This window comes from Drosophila subpulchrella, chromosome 3R, assembly GCF_014743375.2.
Source record: "Drosophila subpulchrella strain 33 F10 #4 breed RU33 chromosome 3R, RU_Dsub_v1.1 Primary Assembly, whole genome shotgun sequence".
Classification (NCBI taxonomy): Eukaryota; Metazoa; Arthropoda; class Insecta; order Diptera; family Drosophilidae; genus Drosophila; species Drosophila subpulchrella.
The window spans coordinates 11,293,418-11,315,969 of record NC_050609.1 but is presented as its reverse complement, the minus strand read 5'-3'; the positions used below and the strand labels follow the sequence as shown (position 1 = coordinate 11,315,969).

At 35.6% G+C, this 22,552-nt stretch overlaps 1 protein-coding gene across 7 annotated transcripts in view; it reads left to right on the top strand.

The window, feature by feature from the left end:
- LOC119550036 (furin-like protease 1) overlaps positions 1–22,552 on the top strand; it is a 141,945-nt gene that overhangs the window by 27,525 nt on the left and 91,868 nt on the right. For 3 of the 7 annotated variants that reach the window (XM_037858521.1, XM_037858529.1, XM_037858476.1), the window contains exon 2: positions 18,683–18,751. The exons of 1 other annotated variant lie outside the window; for it this stretch is intronic. The gene's annotated coding sequence lies outside the window, so the exon portion shown is untranslated. Of the gene's footprint in view, positions 1–10,188; positions 10,302–11,726; positions 11,796–18,682; positions 18,752–22,552 lie in introns of those variants that run through there. 3 more of the 7 variants (XM_037858513.1, XM_037858487.1, XM_037858497.1) reach the window with 2 other exon arrangements.

Sequence of the window (22,552 nt, the reverse complement as noted above, 5' to 3'; positions counted from 1 at the left end):
TCTGCCATTTAAGCAAATAAATAATAAAATTGTATGCTGGAGATAAATTCAACTGACAAGACGGCAACAAAAGACAGTGCTTGAATATGCAAACAAAAGTGTACAAAAAATATTTCACCCGTTTCGATATATGTATGTGATTGTGAGTTGAATAAATAACTTTTGCTGTGTATGCGAGTGTGCTGGTTGGGAAATATGCTTACACTTTGTGTATTTCGTATTTGACTTTTGATAGCCAGCCAATCGTCTGTTTGTGAACTTGACACACAATCGAAAGCGCCACACTTGTCCATTATGAAATTGCAGCCAATCTTCTGTATACCCTTTCAAAGGGTACATTAACTAAGGTACAATTAAAAATAATTCAATAATTCAAGTTTAATCCAAATTAGATTTACTTTGGAGAAAGAGCACCTAACGGCCCGTCATCACTAACTATTGACTTTTGAATTTATCGATTGATATAGCTTAAGGCCTTATGACACTTGCTTGATTTATGATTGACTGGATTTATTTTAAAGGTTAAGGAAAACTTGACAAGTAAGGCCCCACAGCTTAACAACATTGTATGAATTTATATTTATAATAATCATATTTTGGCTACCGCGAATTTCTATAATAAAATAAAATATTTCAGAAAACAACCAAGTGTCATAAGGTCATAATAGTTGTAGTAATTGTAGTAAAAGTTTTTGGAAAGTTAAAATTTGCTCTTTAAGGGTATTTAAACTGCAATCCGGAATGTATGTAAATTGCGCTTCACTCGATTCCGTTTCATTAACCCACTCGAAATGGAGTATTCAAATTTCCGATTGCGAACGTGTGAAAAGAGTCCATCGAGAATGCGGTGAATCAGCTGAGTTTGGCAGAGCCAGTAGTTTTAGAGTCCAGCTGTTAGAAACAATTGTGGAATGTGTTCTCGTTTGCATATTAAATGATGCAACAGATGTGTCATCGTAGGGAGTTTTACGGAATAAATGCATAGATAAAATGAACGTTCATTAAATATATGCTGATTGGTTGTACTTCAAAAGGGAACTTATAAATGTATTTGTTAAATTATATTAGATCACAAAATAAAAAAATTTTTTATAAAAAAAAAAATTTTTCAAAAAACTACCAGCTTGCCTCGAGAATGTTTCAAAATTAAATTTTGATTCTCAGCAGTATACTTTGTCCTTCCCACGCAACTCTTTTACCAAAATATATAAAGAACATATTTATGACACCGTTTTAGGCAGCAGACAAAACACACTTCACCCCAACCGATTACGAAGGTCTCGGACTTATGCATTTTGAAAGTTCCAAGAATGAAGTAATTCCAAAGGCCAAACGGTGGCTATCTCAAACTGCTTTACTAATTTCCATAACAAACACACAAAAGATAAGTTTTGGTTGCTCTGGTCTCTGGAGGTGCTAAAAATATGTAGTTCAAGTCCAAAGCGTCGGACAATCTATTATACATCAGGCCAACTCACACAGCACACCCATTTCTTGGTTGACAAAATTGAAAACAAATTTAAATGTTAATGTGTGTGCTCCCAATTTAATATATTCCACAATGCGACGCCGCCTTGGAGATTAATGAAAACCCAGAGTGGTTCCCCAAGGAGCGTCTGTTTTGTTTGTTCTGTTCGTTTTCCAGTATCGAAGGAGAGTGCTAAGCACTCGTGGCATTATACAGATATCTGACTTGCTGCATGCAATTTGCATATAATATTTCATATAAATAGAAATTTCAAGTAGCTTCATGCCGGCAGCTACACTCGTGATTGGAAAATTAATCATGCGTCACGGAGCAGAGTAGAAGCGGAAATCAGATAAAAGTATGATGGATTTAATTTGAATACCACGTAATTAATTAATCAAATTAATTATAATATATTTTTGCATCTAAAGTGCCTAATCTATACCAATTATAACAAACTAAGCAACCAAAAAGTAAAGCACAAAAAAGAAAGCGTGTTTTGAGTACCAAAAAAGAAATCACATAATCCCAAATTCATGGTCAGACATTCAATACCAACTGACTGGCATCGTTTTTATGGTCCACCACTGTATTTAATCGATGTTACGTTCGATAAAACGCAGTGTGTGCATGTGTGTGCTTGCACACTGTAAACAAAGCAGCAGTTAGACTGCATCTTTTGGTCTGTAAAGGCATTTGTTTTTGTTTTCTTTTTGGGTCATCCAACCAAAAACACAAAAAGGGTTAAAAACAAATATTGTAGCAGCCATGTGAAGGGGCGGGAGAACAGAAAGAGATGGCCATAGGAAAAGTGATAGAGAGGGATAGAGGAACCCCTTTGGAACCCATTGAACTGTGGACCCAAGCGCCGGCATTGATGTGGAATTAATAAAGCGTAGCCCCACGCTTAGAACAAACAAAAAGGAGGAAACTACAACACACACAACACGGCACAAAACCTATATGTAGAAGCTGGAAAGAGATTCCGAATGGTGAAAGTGAAAAGAGAAAGATAGTGGGATAATTGCAGTACCCGGCGCGACGGTTCAGCTGCAGTTTTGGTTTTTCCGCAGACAGCCCCTGAGCCTGGATGCTATAAAAGCGATTTATTAATGTCAGCCAGACAAGTGCCTGCTGGCGTCAGTGGGTGCGGAGCCGGAGCCCTAGGCGAAGTGGATCCGGAGCACGGAGTAACTGCAACTGCAATTGCAACTGCATAAGCATCAGCATCAGCTGCACCACCAGCGGCTGAGTACTGAGTACTGTGGTTGCAGGCCCACCAACAGTGGCTTACATCATGGCATTAATCATTTCAATTAGCCACAGAGATTAAAATATCCCAAAACATGATTGATTAACTATATTAACTGGTTCTTATAAGCATGTTAGGTAATAAAAAGGAAGTATAATGAAATGAATGTATGTATGCATGTTTTGAATTAAAAATATTTTCTGAAAGGCAAATCCCTTGTTGGACCAATTTTTTATTATTATTATGATGAGCTACATAAAATATATTCACTACAAGTTCATTTACTATCATTAGAATTTTTAAGAAAAAAATGCAGATAAAAACATTTAGTAGTTAAGGATTTGCATAGACTTAGAGATCTTAACTTAAGTGGGTTCCAGAGAGAAATATCCAAGAACATTGTTCTTGAATTGAGAACATTCGTTCTTAAAAACCGTGTAAGTACATTTTGGTATCAGTGTTCTCAATATTAGAACGAAGTGGTGAGAAGAGAAAAGTTAAATTTTGTTTATTTAACAACTTTAAAGTATACACTACGGACTGAACTAATAGTTTATTTGTTGAGATATACAATGTACATAAATACCGCCAATTCAACTTGATTCGAGCAAAATAAAAACATTTTCAACTCAGAATCTTCTCTGGGTAGTTTTATATACCTATATAGAGAATTGTGTATTAAAGTGCAATTTATTGATCTTATGATATTTTGTCCCACTGTGGATGGTATCAGGCATGTTTGTAATATTGTTGCTAGTGATGAGCATCGGATCATGTTGCTGCTGCCGCTGATGTTGATGTTGCTGTTGTGGCGGCGACGGCAGCGGCAGATGTTTACCCCGCCTCTCTCTCGCTTGCAGGCCATCTCTTTCGCTCTGCGTGTAGTGTGTTCGAGTCGTGGACAAAGTGATTCATTCATTCGCCTGGCAACTGCTCGCAGCCAGGCCAACATTAATGTTGATTACATGCCGACAGTTTGTACATAGACTTGTCATTTGCACCATAAACGGCAGCAAAGGCCCACCTCATCTCGCCGTCTCACATATCAGCTACACTGAACCAAAAAAGGTTCTAGAATGCAGAATTTAATCGAAAAAGTACTGATAAAATGACTAAACATATAACAAAAATGAATTTTGTTAAAGTATTCGTCTGTATTTAAGGTGTTTTAAAATGTTTTCTGACATTGAGTTAGGTTTGCAAGGTTTAAAAATAGATTTATAAATACTACAAATTGTTCTTCTTCTAAAAATGTGAAGATTGTTTTTTTATATGGCATTTCAGTTGCTCATATGTTGAAAAATATATTATTTAAGAAATTTTAGAACCCGAAAGGTGAAACTTTATGACTATAGATCTTTTGTTTAAATACATTTGTTATTTGTTATTTTGATTTCCAATTTGTTTTTCCCTCTGTGTACCCAAAATATACAGATGCAGCTAATTGTCAAGTTCTGGTACTACGAATTTTTCCTTCTCTTTATCTTTTATGGTTTTTATTAAATTGTTGCATTGAGTGAGATTCTCGATTTGGGGGAACTCGTACTGGAATGCGGTAATTTCTTTTGTGCAATTATTTACTTAACTCGCACTCTCTTGACGCCCACTCCCTTATTTGCTTTTTTTATTTTGGGGTAGGTCCCCCTTGTTTGATTTGTTTTCTTGCCGTAGGAGTTTTGTTTGTCTTCTGCTTTGTGTTTGGTAATTATTCTAATTATTATGGAACCGTTATGGGAAGAAGTGGTGTGTCAATTGGGAACTTGATTTCTCCCACCGCCCTTTCTGTGCGTTACGCTTGGTTAGCCCTTTTGCAACAGCATCAAAGGCCGCCGAGATGTATCTCTTGGATACTTGAGAGTGCCTTTCAGCCGAGTTGAGTGCAATCGAAAAGTTTGCATCGTTTCAATTGCATAGTTTTGCCCCCCCCGACTGGTATTAATTAACCAAAGCAGAACCAAGTTGATCCAGTTGCTGAGTGGCGAGCGCAATGCAGGTACTCCAGTGCCATTAACAGACCGAAAATAAAGTTTCCCCAAAGTTTGCCTATGGCAAAATGCATTACCAAGCTGAAAGTGGACGATGCATTTAATGTGCTCGTGGAATTTCAAAACTTATATTTGAAAATCATCAAAATTAATAAAGTTAGCTAGCTAAATAAATTTATTAAATAAGTAGATACATTTTTAAATATATTTTAAAAATAAATTCATTAGTTTAGAAGGGTGACGTATATTTATTTATATCCCAAGTACACTTGTGACAATAGGAATGGAAGTCATAGCAAAACAAAGAAAATCATAAATCGTAAATGAGTAATGTAATCTTTGAAATGAAAAACAGCTGACGCAAAAAAAACCTTTGATATGGGTTAAACAACAGGAAAAACCAAATCAAATTAACGATGTTTTGGGGACCCAACCACAGAACGCATATTTCACGCCAAACAGAAGAAACGACCCAAATTCTTCCGTTTAGTGTAACAGAAAAAAAGTAAAATAAAAAATCACGAAAATTATGTGAAAAATGTGCAATTTCATGTTGAACCCGTTTTTCCTTTCTTCCCTAGTGGATTTAGCCCTTGAGCCTGGATATCCAATTCTCAGTGCACCACTCACCATTCCTTATACGCCTTTTTTGGGCTTCTGTTTCATATTTCTAGTCATACAGTTGAGTGAATTTGACAAATTGTAAAATGGCCCACAACCGAAAAACCCAAGGACTACAACTGAAAACATCAAGGCGAATAACATAAAAATTTTTCCACATACATATTATGAAGGCATGGTATACAGTGTATACTAATGATTATTAATGTTCGTAAGGATTTAGCCAAAAGTTCTCGTTTCGCATTTTCTTTGTTCGCCCCGAGGGTTTTACGAGTTAAATTGTCTGAGAGATGAGCCTGTTGCCCCTTCGTGTGTTTTGGCCCGAAAAGTGTCGTGTAATTGAAAAGAAATTTAATTCGGTGTACATAATGGAAAGCATTTGGTTGACTGGAAAATAATAAGGTAATACAGGGATATGGATTATAGATTTTAATAAAATAAGTAGGCACTAGTTGTATAGATACTAGGGACAATTAAGAAATTAAAATAAGAACCCCAAAAAGAAAAAAATTGTCGTTGATTCGATTGCTCTTATTGGTAAATAATGCAAATAGGAAATGGCTTTGTTTGCTACAAATTACGCGTAACTGCACGCATAATTATTTGCTAATTAAATCGCTATTTCACAGTGTCGATTGCGGCACCGCAAAAACAATACAATAAAAATTTGTAAAATAATACAGATAAAACAAATAAATGTGTGTTTGGCCGTGATAGGTTTAAACAGATTCACACAGTTTATTGACCAATTAAAAGTCCACAAAATGGCCAAATTTTGAATTCACAAATTTATGACGATCAATTTTTAATTGTCAACAAAAACAAAGGCAACCGATTTATAATTGCTGCCTAATGAAAATTGACCCAAAACAAAAATATAAATGCAATTTGCCAGGCTGAGATAAAATAATCTAATATCTGGGTGTGAAGGCTACCGAAAAATCAGATAGTAAAAATAAATGTGCGGCACTTACAAATAGAGCTGTAAATTAAAAATGTATGACAAAGAATTGATGAGGAGGGAATTCAAGGTAAAGATTATTAATGAATGATAATTATTAATGAATGATAATATATTAAATTGGCAGGAAATAAAGTCAGTAATGGTATATTTTAAATCTATTTCAAATTATGAAAACAAATTTGCTTATAAGAAGGAAAACTTAGTAAGAAGGACGGAAATAAATGCTTATCGGATTTGCTTTGTTGAACTTTGAATAAAAGATCTTGACAAAAAACTAAACTAGTTGTGCTTTTAAATTGATAAACTTTAGTCTGATGACACAAGGTTCTGTGCCATTTCTTTACATTCCCCAACTGCGGAGTGTAATTACTAACAAAATCAAGAAAGTTTTCCTCCGCATTTGGCCAGCTAATGATTGTTTGATAAGCTCTCCCGGCCAGAAGGGGATTGCAAAGAAAGAAAAGGGAGTACTGTTCGGAGGAACAAAATGCGGTAGATTATTTATAAATAAAGGGGAAAAGGGAGAAAGGGAGGATTGGACTTGATGAAGGACCCTGAATGGAGGACCAACGAGGCATAAATAAATAAAACAAAAAGCCGGGGAAAGTGCCGAACAAGTTGCACTTGTCGTCGACCATTGGCCATTGGCCATCCGTCTCGTCCTTTCATCCGGGCTCGCTGCTAGTTTGCCACTATATATATTTTATATATATATCTTATATATATATATTTTTTTTTTGGAAGCTATCCTGCTGTGCAGATATGCAAGTTGCATGACAAAAGTTTCACAATTAAAACGGCAACAACAGCTACATTTTAAAGAGAGACTTGTGGCTGGCGCGTTAAATTTTATATGCTGGCCGAGTGAAATTCATAGCCAAAGTCTATTTTATAACTGCAACAGAAGTTTCTACCCCACACCCCCATCACAACCAACTGCCCAGTGCCCTTTCCGGAAAAGTTTGCCATTTTTCTTGTTGGCTTTTTATGTTTTTGTTTTACAGCCTTTTTTTTTGTCTGGTGGCAAGCCGGAAGTTGTTAGCATGAAATCTGATTTGGAGAGGCAACGACGGGGAATTTCTGGCTTTTTGGATTTTGTGCATTGTGTCGGCTTAGGACTCGTAGGAAAGTTAAGGGCTCGTACATAGTTGAATGAACTGTGAAAGGGTTTGGTTTTAATATAGATTTGCCCGATGATTTGCTCAGCAAAGAGTTGGAGAAACTTTATGATCGTCTAAATAATAAAATGTCTAGATAAATTTGGTTGATTGTAAAACTTCAGAAAAACAACATTTAAAGTCAGTTATGATTTAATGTTGGCTTTAAATGTGGTAAAGAATAATATACAGCCGTAGTTAAAATATTTCCAAAGCTGAGAAATTGGTTATGGCATGTAACAACTTATTTAAACTTTTGACATTTCTTTAACAACAATTGTCAAAGCATTAACATTTTGTGGTTTTAAGAGGAGACCCAAAAACACAAAGTTATTAACACTTAGCACACATTTAACCTCATGACTTTGCAGCATTGCAAAAGCTTTTCAAATGCTTTTTAATGACCCCAGAAATGAAACTAAACTTTTATATACTCGTATGACGATTACACAAATTGTCAAAACAAAACTCAAAGTAAAGTCGGTTAGGGTTAAGAGACCCCAACAAGAGTTTTAATTAAAAGTAACACGTGTTATATGCTGTTTTTTCCTTAAATATAAAACCTTCCTAGAGCACACCCATTATTTTAATTTGCCCTCTGGTAGCTTAAGATTCTGGAATTCTTAAGTATAAAATAAAATGTGGAGAGCCTTAAGAGAAGATTTACGAAAAAAGAAAAGATATTTTATCCGGAAACCTTTTTTCTTTAACATTTTTGATTATATAAAACAAATATGAAATATATAAAAATGTGAAATAAATTTCTTTGCACCACTAAAAGTCAAAATTGGAAAAGTTCATTAAAAATACTTGTTTTATGCTTCAATTATTTTATTTATCAATTCCATATTAACAGCATGAACGTAAGCCGATTTCGATAAAGCTTTGCCACCTCAATGACCGCAAATTAGAACTTTAATAAAATAGAAATGGTTTTGATGAAATCGCTTTGCATGAAATATATGTAGATACATGCGGGTGCATTTGCATAGGTAGAGATTTATGGTGGAATTTTAAGTCCTATATGCCCACCACAATGCGACTGGCTGCTATTTGAAAACTAATATGAAATGCAACAATTCAGTTGCCTAAAGCCTGCCCTTCGGGGGCGTGGCAATGCCAGGCTAAATATTTCACGCTTTATGATTTTTACATGCCGAAGTCTAAAGGGAAAAATAGTGAGAGATTATATTTGGGGGTTTTTTTGTACATTTATAGACCGCAAAACACGGAAAGTGCAGTAGATCATGTTTGCAAACTAATGAAACTAATGGGATTTACAGTTGAAAGAGTAAAGGTGGCTTACATTTAATCATTTCGGTATTTCCATGTCAATCTGGGTTACTCTTACATATTCCAGCTAAACAATTAATTAACAAAAATATAAATAAATCAACACAAAGAGTTGTAAATGCTGATAAGATAAGGGCATTTAGCCCTATGACTCTTTCTCTTAACATCATCAGATTGTTGACGCTATAAATAAGTCAATAAAAAAGAAATATGTTAGATAGGAAAATTTTTATTTCAATTAGTCCCTAAGTATATTTATTGGAACTTAACTACTAGATAGTGATGAGAGACTGCTTGTTGATCTTGCTCATACACTAGTCTTCAACTTATTTTTTTGTCTAGTACACTTTAGTATTTATTCTTACGAGTCACTTTTGAAACTAGTATTTGTAATTACACATTCCTAAAAATTATTTACAATGCACTTTTCTGTTTGATATGCACTTTTCAGGCAATGAAAATTGATTACGTTTGTATGACCCCCAATGAAAATAACTTAAACAAACGAATCCTTTGAGTCTAGAAATTCGTAGGAAAACAAATTCCAAAAAAATCCACAACAGCATTTAATGAAATTACACTTCAGAAGAAATACAAATAAATTATGCTGCGAGTAGAAGCGCCAAAAGAAAACAAAAGAAAGTAATTTGCATGTAAATGAGTTCAAAACCAATTTGAATGAAGAATTTTTTAATTACGCTAAAACGGAGACTACAGGTTTCCAATGTTAAACTCACTTACATTTGTATCTAAAGTAAGGACATGCCATAGGCAGGATCAGCACAATTATGTAAGTCAACATACAAACATTGCACATTTAGATAGATTTTGGTTGTTGTTGCTGCTTGTGCCGCTTGTCAAGTCAATTGCGTAATTAACATTCGTAAGCACTTGCAGGCAACTCGAACCCCCGGCTCTACTCAACCTAATTGAAATTTTGGACTGAAGCCAAATAGACGCAACTACCAGTCAAACTGTTTTGCCCTTTGAATTGGCATCTCTAGGAGTAGGAGTATCTGAAAATCATCATTTTACTATAGGAGTTGGTCGGATTTAGTTTAGAGCCCAGCATCCTTGTCATTAGCATATGCTATTTCAACATGGGCAACTATTCGAACCGAACCCTCTTCATTTGGCAGGAAAGCAACATCATCATCATCATCTTTGTTATTATATGGGTTCTTGCACAGTCTCGATATGTGTTTAATGCCCAGCTTCAAGTGTGCCTAATGAGCATTTATAATTCATGAAATGTTACATTCACAATTTATGTACTATCCTATAAAATTCATATTTACTATGCCTCTAATTGAATTGATGCAAAGTTTCCTAGCAATCCGTATTAATTGCTTGTTATGCTTGAATTTCAGATTTTGTCAACTGCTTATAACGCGTCAGTTAATAAATATATAAAATCACTTAACGCTCTACTATCTTTCTCCTTGCAGGTAAACAAAATTTAAGTGAAGATATAAGATCTGGGAAATAAGAAAAAAATGAAGCTTATACTTATAAATGGCATGAGAGAAAAGATGTATTTTTTATAACCATATTGACAAGTGTAAGTACAATCAGCCCTCAATGGAATTTAAATTCTTCAAACATGAGAAAGCAGTTGAAAAATATTTATATATTATTTTATATATTTCACTAGAAATATTTTGTCAAAAAAATATAAAAATGTTAAATACTGTTCTCAAGGGGACGTCTCTCATATTGGCACCAAAAACCACTTAAAATATTTATTAATTATTTTTAATGGAGACGAATTCGCATTTGAAACCAAATGTTGTGCTACAGTCACGCTCGAAAGTGCTTAGTGGCTTTGTGATAATTTTTAGCCCAGTTTAACTCAATTGGTTTTCCCTGTGGTAATTGCTAAAAATCTAAACCGCACTTCGTGTTCGAGAGATTTTCTAGCAGGAAAAAGGAGGCAAATGATAAATATTTCGATTAGCGTTCAATTGAGTGCACATAACTGTACCCGCACCTGCAAAACGGGCAACTGCCAGAGTGGGAAAACTGTTAATTGAATTGCTCTAGAAAATCGAAGCCTATCCAGGTTCATTAGGGAAGAAGTCGAGCGTCGACAACTCGGTAAACATCGATGAGTAAAAGCAGCAGTACACAGAAAAAAAGATTAAAAAATTAAGAAAAATAAAAGTATTCTGTATTCATATAACTATAATATTACTAATATGAGATTTATATTTTTGATAATGCTAAAATTATACATTATGTACCTAAATTTGTGAGTAAAAATATAAAATTTATATTTTTTCAAGTTTTTTAGAGACCGGTATTTTTTTCGGTGCAGCATCCATAGCTCAAATTCGAATTCAGCTTTTAGATTGCTTTTCATTAGCACTGTGTAAATTCGTTGGGCAAAGCCCGTGTATCTGCGTATCTGTAGTTTGTATTTTGTATCTTGTATCTGTTAATTGCTCCGATTACCGCACTCGCTTGCATGTCAAGCAAAGGTTCAGTATATTATAATTTATTATATAATTTATAATTTCCTTTGCATGTGTGGGAATTCTCAGTATTGATAGCACAGAATCACTCCGGTCTTATCATTGCGACCTGTTCCACCTTACCCTCCATCTTTGTAAATCCCAAAAGCAAACAGATAAGCACCAAGTGTTTTCTATATAATTAATATATAACTTGTAAAGTTTCCAGCTGTTATAGCTGCATCTGTATCCCTTTTTTGTTTATACAGTAATTGCACTGTTTTGTTTGAATTTTATTACCTGTCATTAAATGTAGATTTTAATTTTGAAAAGAATTTTTTACATTTACACGAGCGCACTAGATTAATTTCACCCCCTCATCATCATTATAGAGAGCGGTACAATTGATTATCAGCAATTATTTGAAATTCAGTGTTTATTTCGACCGCTCACTTTACCCCTCGAAATTGCGGAGAGAAATTCCCTCAGCAAAGTGATAAGCCAAACGCGTTCTCAGACGGTTCAGTTGTGTTTAGACCTTGTGCTTAGCCGGTTCAATTTTTAAGAGCGAGATATATAGTAACACAAGTGCAATTGTGCGGGTATGTCAAGTATTATTATCGGATTGTTTACATTTTTAGTGAAATATTTTTGTAAAATCAGAGCGTTTATTCTCTGTGCTTTTACTATAAAGACTGCGATTTGCAAGATAATTCCGAAAAAGTCTACAAAAACAAACTCATTCGAAATTTTCTTATGATTATTGAACGATAAAATGTGTAATGAGTAAACAAGCCTCGTCATATTTAATTCCCCCAGAAATTTGAATCATAGAAGTATGTTTAGAACAAAACACCCTCAAGATCAGAAAGTAATATAACTGCATTTCAAGAACTCATTTCTCATTTATATTTTTCTTAGAATTAATGTTTGGTATTCCCACGTTTTCTATCGCGTAAATATTTGAACTCATTTCAAATTGCCACACTTGAGTGAAATACAATTATTCTTTAGTCAATAAGCAATGAATCAAAGTTAATTCGATTAGCAGCCTTGAAGATGATCGCCAACTTGATAGTCAAATAAATTGTGTGGAGTGCTTAAAGACCATAGAGAATTTATTAACTGTAGCTAAATCTTCCGCTTGATAATATCTTGTCATGACAGAAAATCACTCGGCATGACGCAAAATAATTTATATAAATATAGAAGCGAACTTAACTTCCGCTTGAGACACGTGCCACTCGACAATCGATTGCAGAAATCTTCAAACCCATTTTCAGCACTCAAGGTCGAGTTTGGTGTTATATTTTTAGATATCGAGATAGATTTCGGTGTACATATATTTAATGTCGCTTTAAATTCGATGCGCCTCAGAGAGGCAGACCAATAAACAGAAGACACCAATTAAGTGTCTCAAGAAGTGAACGGACCATGAAGCACTTTTCAATGTCAACACGAAGAAGAAAATGTTCATATAGCTGTATCTTTAGCCACAACCAACTCAACCGAAAGGTCAGCCAAAGTCTGTTGCGGGCCCAGTCAATTGAATTGTGTAACTTGAAATGTTTAAGTATAATTAAAGCAGGCCCAAGGCAGTGGCCAGCAATGCCGAAGATTGAAGCCCCGAGAGATCGCTTTTGAAGTTTGCATTTTGAGTGGAGTGAGTGATGAGTGTGCGGAGTGGGGCCAGCTGCTCGCCATTGAGCTTTGATCTTTTACTACAGTCTGACTAATAACAGACTTAACGGCCTACAGAGAGAAATTATACCAAGTTCTAAAAAATATTTTTGAGTTCCTTAAAAAAATCATTAATATATATTTTGTACTACATTTAGTTGTATAAAAAAATTATTTGTGTTAATATATAATTTTCCTTCTTCGTAATTTTTTATTATATCTAAAAAATAATCAAATTTTTATAGAAGTGACATCATAAATACTAAAAACAATACCCTGCCATCAATTGAGTTTTCAAAAAATAATCTCCAAGTTTAAAGGCAAAAAAACTTCCACATTAATAAACATCAGCTTGAACCTATTTCCATATGACCTGTTTTTGTTAGATTTTCACCCATTTTCTTTGGTTTTTTCATCCCTTTTTTCTCATTTTTTTTTTTTTTTTGTAAACGCCCTGAAACGAGCATGTGAAACGGCATCTTGTCAAACACTCTTGAGTTCCAAGTCCTGTTCAAGTTCTCTGCTGCAGCATAATTTTCAATTGCTTTGGAAATGCCAGAGCCTTCGGTTCAATTCGATTCGATTTTTGCCCAATCCACCGCAAACTGTCAGGTGAGCGGGGTGATGGGCATAGGAAAATGGGGAAAATTCCCATTGAAATCTATCCTGCACTGATTTTGCTGCACAAATGAGCAGACCTCGATGTGTCTGAGTTGTCATCTAGAATGGTTGTCAAATCGATGCCATGCTAAAATCTATTTCTATTCTGCCTGAACGAGGAGGTGAAAAACATTTCTATCTCTCCGGTTTTCGGTCAGAATATTTAATTAGGACAATTGACTTGACTTTGATTTGGGGCCCTGCTATTTTGTGAGTCAAAGATTTGATAAACTCGTTGAAGTTTAATTGTTGGCAAATGGTTTTGCATACTAAACACTGGAAAATTGAGGTCGTCTTAGCAGTTCGAAAGGGAAATGCAAATAAAAGAATACTTTAGTTGGGTGTTACTATGGCTATTATCTCAATAACGAAAAGAGAAATGCTGGTATCAATGTGTATCCAATTCTATGCCCATTTTGCCATTAATACTTATGACATTTCATTTGAATAACCCACAATGTTCATTTTGCGCTTAACAATTATCATAAACTAATTGATTTGTCTCACTTTAAAAAATATAAATATTTATCAATTAAAACCTTTAATTATGATAATCTAAGAAAAACTTTTAGTTTGCCGCAAAAATAAATCATAATTGTGGTTCATTTTCTCCCCACTTACAAACCATAAAGCCCGGGCAACGCAACTCCTGTCGCCCTCAAACAGTCAGAAAAGGCAATTTCGCACAAAAGCCGCAAACAGATGAAACCAACAGGGAAAAGCCAAAAATGATGGGAAGACCAAATCCAACCACAGATTTATCCCACAGGCAGGCAGGCATATGAAAAATAATGCGTGCCATACCAATTTCAATGCAGTTCTCCCAGCAACTTTAATCTCTGTCCCCTAAAAGTGCAGAGAAAAATGTTTAAAAATGTTTATTATAAACTTTGTTTGTGGGTTATAATAATTACAATTATTTATAAGAATTTCACAAATGTAGAAAACATATATATTGAAATATTTTAGTTAATGGATTAGGATTAGGATTTTTTTAAACATTATGTTAAATAAGATGTTTTACCCAATTGGTTTCGATACAAATTACTATATTTTTATTTATAGGTAATAGTTCAAATCCTGTTTCTTTTTATTCTCCAAGTGTGTTGGATTTGATAGACAACACAGGGCATTGCACAAAAATCTCATTCGGCATTGTAGACTCGACCAGAAACCGGGTTTTGTGACGGATTCCGAGTCCAGTTGAAATTAGCATGCATGTGGATATGTGTGAGCGTAATTACCAAAGGCAACAGACACTCCCGCCACATGACAGACACCACCCACCCATCCAGTCATCCATCCATCCATCCACCCATCCACCCATTAACCCATCCCCCCAAACTGCAAACCACTGACATTTGACCCACCTAACTCGGTACTTGGATTGCATTATCTCTTTGGGGCGTGGTGCCATCACTTGATATTAAATTGGCTAGCAGGCTTTGGGACCAAAAACTCAATCGCTTGTCAATCATATAATTATTGTCATACGTAAAAAAAAGAAGAACAAAAACAACAAACAACCACCCGGGGACAGCCCACTTAATTGTTTTTGCTTGCTTTTGGCTTTTGCGGTTTGCATTATTCATGAGAAAAGGAAGTGGAACAACCCTTTAATCCTCTTCTCAGGGGAATTTAGTGGGTGCAATTTTTGAATTTCTGAACCCCCGTCTGTCAACTGCAGTCGGGTTTAATGCTTAAGAATAATTCTCCACTTTTGTTGTCGCCCGGAATTAAGTGAATTGTCAATTTGCTTGTCAATTGCGCATTTACCCCTTGAGGTTGGTTCTGGTGGTTTTAAATTTGCGGGTCTCGTTTCGATGGGTCAGTGTCGGGACGTAAGGATTGGCCTGAGGGCCGTTTACTTTCGCTTGAATTAGGTCAAAGTTGAAAGAACTTTTTACCGAAAATTAAGGGTTGTTTTTGAAGCTTAAAAATAATGACGATTTTCCGAGGTTATATTGTTTATTGACGAATATTTTGTGAATCGCTAAGTCGAGAAATTTAAATTGATTTTACTTTTATGTTAAAAATATTTTTAAAATATATATTCAATTATATAGTGATTGTAAAAATGTTTAAAAATACATTACATTTAAAGTTACAATTTCCTTAAAATAATATTTTTACAACTACAAAAGAAGTCTATGTTAAAGTACTTAATGCCCAATGTAGCTCCTTCAAAAGGTTTAGCCGCTAATAAATTATTAAATACAAGACACGCAGGCGTAGTGATTGTATTGATTTCATATTATATCCGTCATTTATAATTTCGCAGATTTAATTAGTTTAAATAATTGATATGGCCATCATGTTGTAATCTAATAACCCTTTAAACCATTTTAACCACAAACAGCAATTAGTTTGCATTTACACATGCATTACCTGCGCCCGCCCAAAATTCCCAGTAAAAACACAACCGAACCCGCGAAAGTAGACCGCAAAAGTTTTGGAAATTCCTATTGGCATCCCGTGAACACTTTGCTCTATAATCCGTTTAGTCGAGCTTCGGTTATTTGTTTATACAATGACATGGGTGGAAAAATATAGAGGGAATATCCTGGGAAACTATAACCACACATATCCAACACCCACCCACCCATCCACCACCACTACATATACCGATAACAAATCCCTGTCATATTTTCGTTGAGCGTGGAGGTCCCTGCTGTCAGGACTGATTCTAGTTGTTTGGCCCAAGTCCTTTATCAAAATGCGGCTTAAAATATTTTGCGCAAATATTTCCATGACAGGTGCATGAAACAAATACACCCACAAGCATGCAACCAGTAGTGTATTAGTTTCAGCAGGATACGTATGTTTGTTTTTATGTGTACTAACCTACATTCTGTTTTAGTTTCGTTAAATCCGTTAATGAAAGCCAGCTCAACCTAATGGTGATATATTGTTTTTTCACATTCTGCCATATAAACTCACTGTCACATTTATTAGATTACGTTCCGTGTCTTCGCCTGTCATCATTTTTGGGTTTACCTTTTTGGGTTTTGGGTTCACAAATTTTATCCCACATTCATGTGCATGTTAATGCGCTAAGTGCATGTTGAAATATCTGGAAAAACGAAGTGATTTATGGTCCTTTTGCAAAGGGGATCACAGTATTTTTATGGCCATTAAATTGTATATTAAATATGGGAAAGGATACAGTTGATATTGATTTTCATAAGAGGTTGGGAACTCTTGATTTACTTTTAACCAGGCTTTATAATTAATTAATAAATTAATAAATTAAAGGTGGTTAATCAATGCAAAAGATTTAAATGCTCTTTCTAGTTTCAAACGAGTTTCAGTACTTATCTTCACCTAATGACAAGTTTAAATTGCAAAACTAATCTGTGATGGTTTCAAAATGCTAATTTGCTGGAGAAACTACATTGACAGTCAATAAGCACTTGGGACTTAGTTGCTCCCCTATTTAAATCCAATCACATACGGGTGCTCATCACGTATTCACATTACATATCTTGTTATTGATCAGAGAAGCAGTACGAAGACGCAAGATTGATAGAGCGGGGCAAAGCCTTTCAAACTAATTAGTATAGCTAGCAATTAGCAGTAATTAAATCATATTCAAAAGACGCATTTCCAACTATCTCAGACTTTGCCTCGCGTATCTGTGTGCTGCCATATTTTGCCATCTCCCTCTGTTTATTTAAGCCCATCGACAAGGACTTAACCACGCACAGAGCCAACTTCAACGATTTGCCTCTGACCTGCCGCAAGAAGATCCAAATGAATGGATGGCAGCCACCTCTGCGAAGTGGAGAAAGCGGAGAAAGGGGCCGACCACTTGACACACATACACCTACAGAAACAGCTACAGATACAGATACACCAGCGGCCAAGATGGCAAAGTCAACAATGCGCCAAAGTGGAAAAGAGGGTTTGGGGTTAGTGGGTGCTCAGTGCTGTCAGATAGCTACAAATAAAGTTAAATTAAAATAAGTAATTCCCTAAATGTATTTGGAACTTTTGTTAGTACTGTAAAGATTTTGGGCTATTTAAATAATTATTATAATTTATTGAAATCCTTGTTTTATTAGAGGTAAAAAAGGGCTAAACATTTTTGAAAAAAGGCCAAACCAACAACATTGAATTGGTGTTATTTTTTTTTGGTCCTAGACTTTTTCTTACTGTCTCTTTCGTTTTGGTTGCGGGTAACACCTTTGGCCAAAGGATTTCACTTTATGCTGCGGATAAAATGTGTCAGCCAAATAGACTTTGGAGACTTTTTATATAAGCTGCAAAAGGCTACATCGAAGAGCCTTAAAAGGAAATAACATGTTTAAAAAATTACTTGTATTTATTTCTTTGTAATTTAAAATATTAGGAATTTTAAGCTTGGCAAATATGTTAATTTAGTAGAACCTTAAAAATTCGACTCGGCAAATTGACATACCGACTTGCTTGACTAAGCAGATTTTCTTTGTATCAGATGTTGTTGTATATGTTTGGCATTTAAATTCTAAGCGCCTGGCAGCTTATTGGGTGTGAAAAATCCGGGCATCAGAGCACAGTTTTCCCTAGATATTGACAGACGATGGCGAAACGAGAGTGAAAACTGCAACTCTTGTATTTGATTTGCTTTTGCCTTTCGATTTCTGCTGTCACGTCTTGTCTCTTTGTGGACTTGACTTCTATCGACACCATTTCCAATCTACATCAGAGCAGAAGTTCACTTTATATCGATTGCAATGGACTTTTTTGAATTTTTTTTTTGTTTTTTGCATGAACTTTGCGCCATTTTTGGTTGGGTTGATTTCACGTTTAAAGTTTTGTAGTTTTCCCTAAAACTTTTTCTTGCTCCAAAAGTTTGGTCACAAGCACACAAAAGTAGGCAACAAATTGTCCACACAAAATGATGTGCCAACTACTTTGGCACAGGCACGATTAAACAGCAAATGTTTGCGTTAATTTCTAGCAAAACATATCTAGGTTAAATCTGGCATAGCCCATAGAAGACAAACATTTGGCAAGGGAATTTTTCCAGAGGGCCGAAAGTCTGCCTCTTCACAGAAATAAAACTAATTGAGTCTGTCTTTCCCATCCTCCACTTTTCTCCAACTGCCCTTATAATGCTCAAACTTTTTCTCATACACAAATTTTCCTTTTCTGTATCATTTTCTAGTCTGAAGTCGGTCTGAAGTGCTATCCTGGACTTTCTTTCCTTTTTCGCCACCGCCTGGCCTCATCAAACGTAAGTCTTAATTTATGCCTCAGAGTGGCGTTGAGTTGGGCCAGAAAGTCTGGGTTGAAATGAATGAATAACTTTTTAGTCAATGCCATCGAAAAGTTATTTGTTTAGGACAGGCTGTGTCATTTGGGGCGGAAAAGACGGCCCGAAAGAACATCAAGAAAACCAAAGCCAATATGATGACAAATGATAAATGATTTTATCCCAGCCAAGTGCGAGTGTCTATGACAGGCCGAGAAACAATAATATGAGTTATGATATAAAGTGAGATTTTAAAATTATTTTAATAATTTTAATAAATGTTTGAATGAAATATATTAAAAGATCAAAAGCTAAGCACCATGTTATTTAACATTTTCAATTGAAGCATACAATTTCATTAAAGAAAAAATATCCTAAAATCTCAATGTAATTTTTTGAAGGAGGGGAAAAGAGCCAAAAGTAAAATAGGGACCGTGGAAGATGTCAAAATATTTTTTCTTGTTCTCGCCGCTCGCAATTTCCTTCTTATTCAACATTGAAGGCAAATATTTGTAAAAGGACCATGAAGAGCGGGGGAAAAAAAAACAGAAAATTGTAAGGAATTAGATTTGAATTTTAAGCTTGCCGAAAGCAATGAAGAACATTTTCGACTTGGATAAATTCGTATAAATGCCTTGTTCAACTATCTCTTGATGAGCTGTAGAGCAAAAATTATTTTTGAGATGCCGCCAGAAAATGATGGTAAATGTAAACAAAAATCCGAGAGCGGAACAATAAACGATGACACTTTGCATAATAAAATGTATTTTGAGACAGAATTGAGTACACAACAAATCCATTCAAAGATAATGTTTATTTAAAGTCAAGTACTTTCTATGAGTTACTCTTGTTTTGGGCCATTCAAATCAACATCCAGTAAAATGCTTAAAATTAAATTTAAATTCATGCTACTGACCTACCATGCGTGTTCGTATTACTCTTGTTTGTGGCAATTTTAAAACCATTAAAGCAACATTGCATAGCCTAAAGTACGGCTACTGAATTATGGCCAATGATTAGAAGGAAAGTTACAAAAAAATAACAAGAAAAAAACAGAAAAACGGAAAAAAGAACCGGAAAATCCTAGCTCTTAGCCCGAAGTCATAAATTAGTTGAAACCGGAGAGCGAAAAGGACAGGCGAGGTGGGGGACTGTAACATAAAAACGTCTGCTTTTGCTATAATTGGCCACATATTTTGCTGGCACGGCCCGGCCCAAAACAAACCAAAAAACCAAACTCAGGTAACGTTAGTCCTCCTGGCTTTTTTCCCCCAGTCCCGAACAAACGGGGATTTGTTACCATTACCAAAGGGGAGTTTTGGGTTATGCATCCTGTAAACTAGAGCAATGTTTTCGGCCATATCAATATATATTTTCCAGTCCATGGACAGGCCAGCGCAACCCAAACAAAAATAAAATAGGACCAAATAAAATGGCTACAACTATCCCAGGTTGATGTTTGTTATGGAAATCCGGCCAGGAAGGCTGAATGGTAATAATTTTGTAGATAGTTCCGTTGGGCTTCGCCTGTGTGAATGGAGATTTCGGGATAACACGTAAATGGAAATGAGCCCCAAAGAGATTTTCTGGATGTTGATGGGACCTGATGAATAGAGATTGCAGCGGTGGAAAAACTGTGATCTCTGGAGCGGAAAAATGAGGGGAAATGGGAAACACGTAAAAGTTTGAATTATGGAAATTTAAGGATTTCATAAATCCTAGGCAATTTTTTAGTATATCAAAAAATCTTCTAGTAATTTAAACTGTTTCATTAAAACGATTTCTAACAAAAACTTTTCCAACATAACTTAATATGGCTTATAATTGATTTATTTCTGGGAGAAAACCCTTTGCCAAGTTTATTTTTCATGCTCACAGCTCCTCTCTGAAAAATACCAAAGTTATTGCAGAGCAATCAAGTTATAATTTATTGGCCGCAATCCCATGCATATTCAAGTCAGCACTTTACCTTCTGCCAAAGCAATCAAAGAAAGGGGCCTAGAGAAGAGATACAGTGGAAAAGTAAAAAACTAACTGCAACATGCACAAATTGGCAAATGCCGATGAGTTTTTTCGTCCTGCAAAGGACACCGTAGCGACAGAAAGCTGGCCCAACTAGAATGCCAATTCAATCGCCGCAAAGGGAGAATCTCATAGAAAACACTCGCCAATTGAAAGACTCAGTCGTCGTCGTCGTCGTCTAACGATCTCCAGCTTTTTATCCCTTCCCAACCCATTCCTTTCTATATTCTTTAAAACATATTGGCAAATGTCGTTGGGTAGTAGTCGTTATAAAACAAACACACACAGTTATAAAGACACAGGGCATACACAATGCCCTGCTCTCTAGTATGCCATTCTAATAATATAAACTTTACATAAATGTTTTCCTTGCAAATAGAACGGAGCAGCGAAACAGAATGGCTTGAGTGGTATGAATGGGTGGGAGAGGGGGTGGTGTGCTTGGTGGGGGGAGAGGGGTTGTGGCGTGTGTGTTTGAGTGTGTTTGCACTGGACGCATCTGCTGAGCTGGCAATCGCATTGCAGTTTGTCAGGCGGCGAGACAGTCAGTCGACACAGTCAAAAAAGCTTTTTATCTCAGAAATAGTTTTCTCTCCTACACGGTATCAATATCGTCTGGGAAAGTAGAAGACTTTATAAAGAGGATAGGAGTTATAATGGAAATTTAAGCTTTGCATGATATAATAAGGCATATAATATAAACAAAACATTTTTAGCAACTATTTATATTTATTACAGGTAAGATATATATTTTTATAGGGTTTCTGTAGAATATTTTGAATATTCCTTTGCATAACAATGAATCCATACTTGTATTATTTCAACGCCATTTTTTGGTTACGTGGTATCCATGCAAAAGACTACCTTACTCTTACCAAAAACTTCGCCATAGACAAATATTTGGGTTTATTTGCTTTGCGCTTGATGTGTCACACATGTCGTATGATTGATTTATATTACAAAACACACAGTCGGAATTTGTTTCTCTTTTGTGATTTGTGCTTGTGCCTGAGACCCAGTATCTATGTTGGTCAAATTTTTTTTGGGGAATGGAATAACGTAAAAAATGAACAAGAAACCGCAATTTTGTGACTTCTATTTGTTGTCAACTGTTGCGCTTCCTTTTTCTTTTATGGGTTCTGAAAAATACCAAATTGAATAATTAATTGGGAGTGATTGATGTTTGATGGGAGGTTGCTGGGAGGTTGAGTGAGCGGAAGAGATGTCAAGTTAAGACCAAACAAAGCAAAAGTCCATGCGATTGGCCCCCCCGCATACATGTCCTTTCACCCAACTAATTGAACAGCCTTGAGCTGCTGTCAGACACAGAGCACACACTCAGTCACATAAATAAACATGGCCCAAACAACTCGACCACACCTGACCAATCCTTCGCCTTCCGTTGCCACATCCACATCCACATCCTAGCAATCGCTTCATGTGGGTCATGTCGTATATTGACCACGAAATGGCAAACATTCCCGTGGTTATTTCATAGTTCAAATGTGTGTGGCTTGGGCAAATAAATAATATATAGTATTGTGCTGGGACTCCTTATATATATGGTATACGTGTGCTGGTCGAAGGGAATATGCGGTTTAAATGACAAACAAAATAAAATGAAATACAAAATGGCGCTTGGCCAAGTGAAGTCAATGATGCACAACCATATCTTGGTTAGGAAATAAAATTCCTCAAAGAGAGGGTATATGAGTTAAGGGAGTTAGTTGGGGAAGAGTAAAATATTTTATGTCGAAGAAC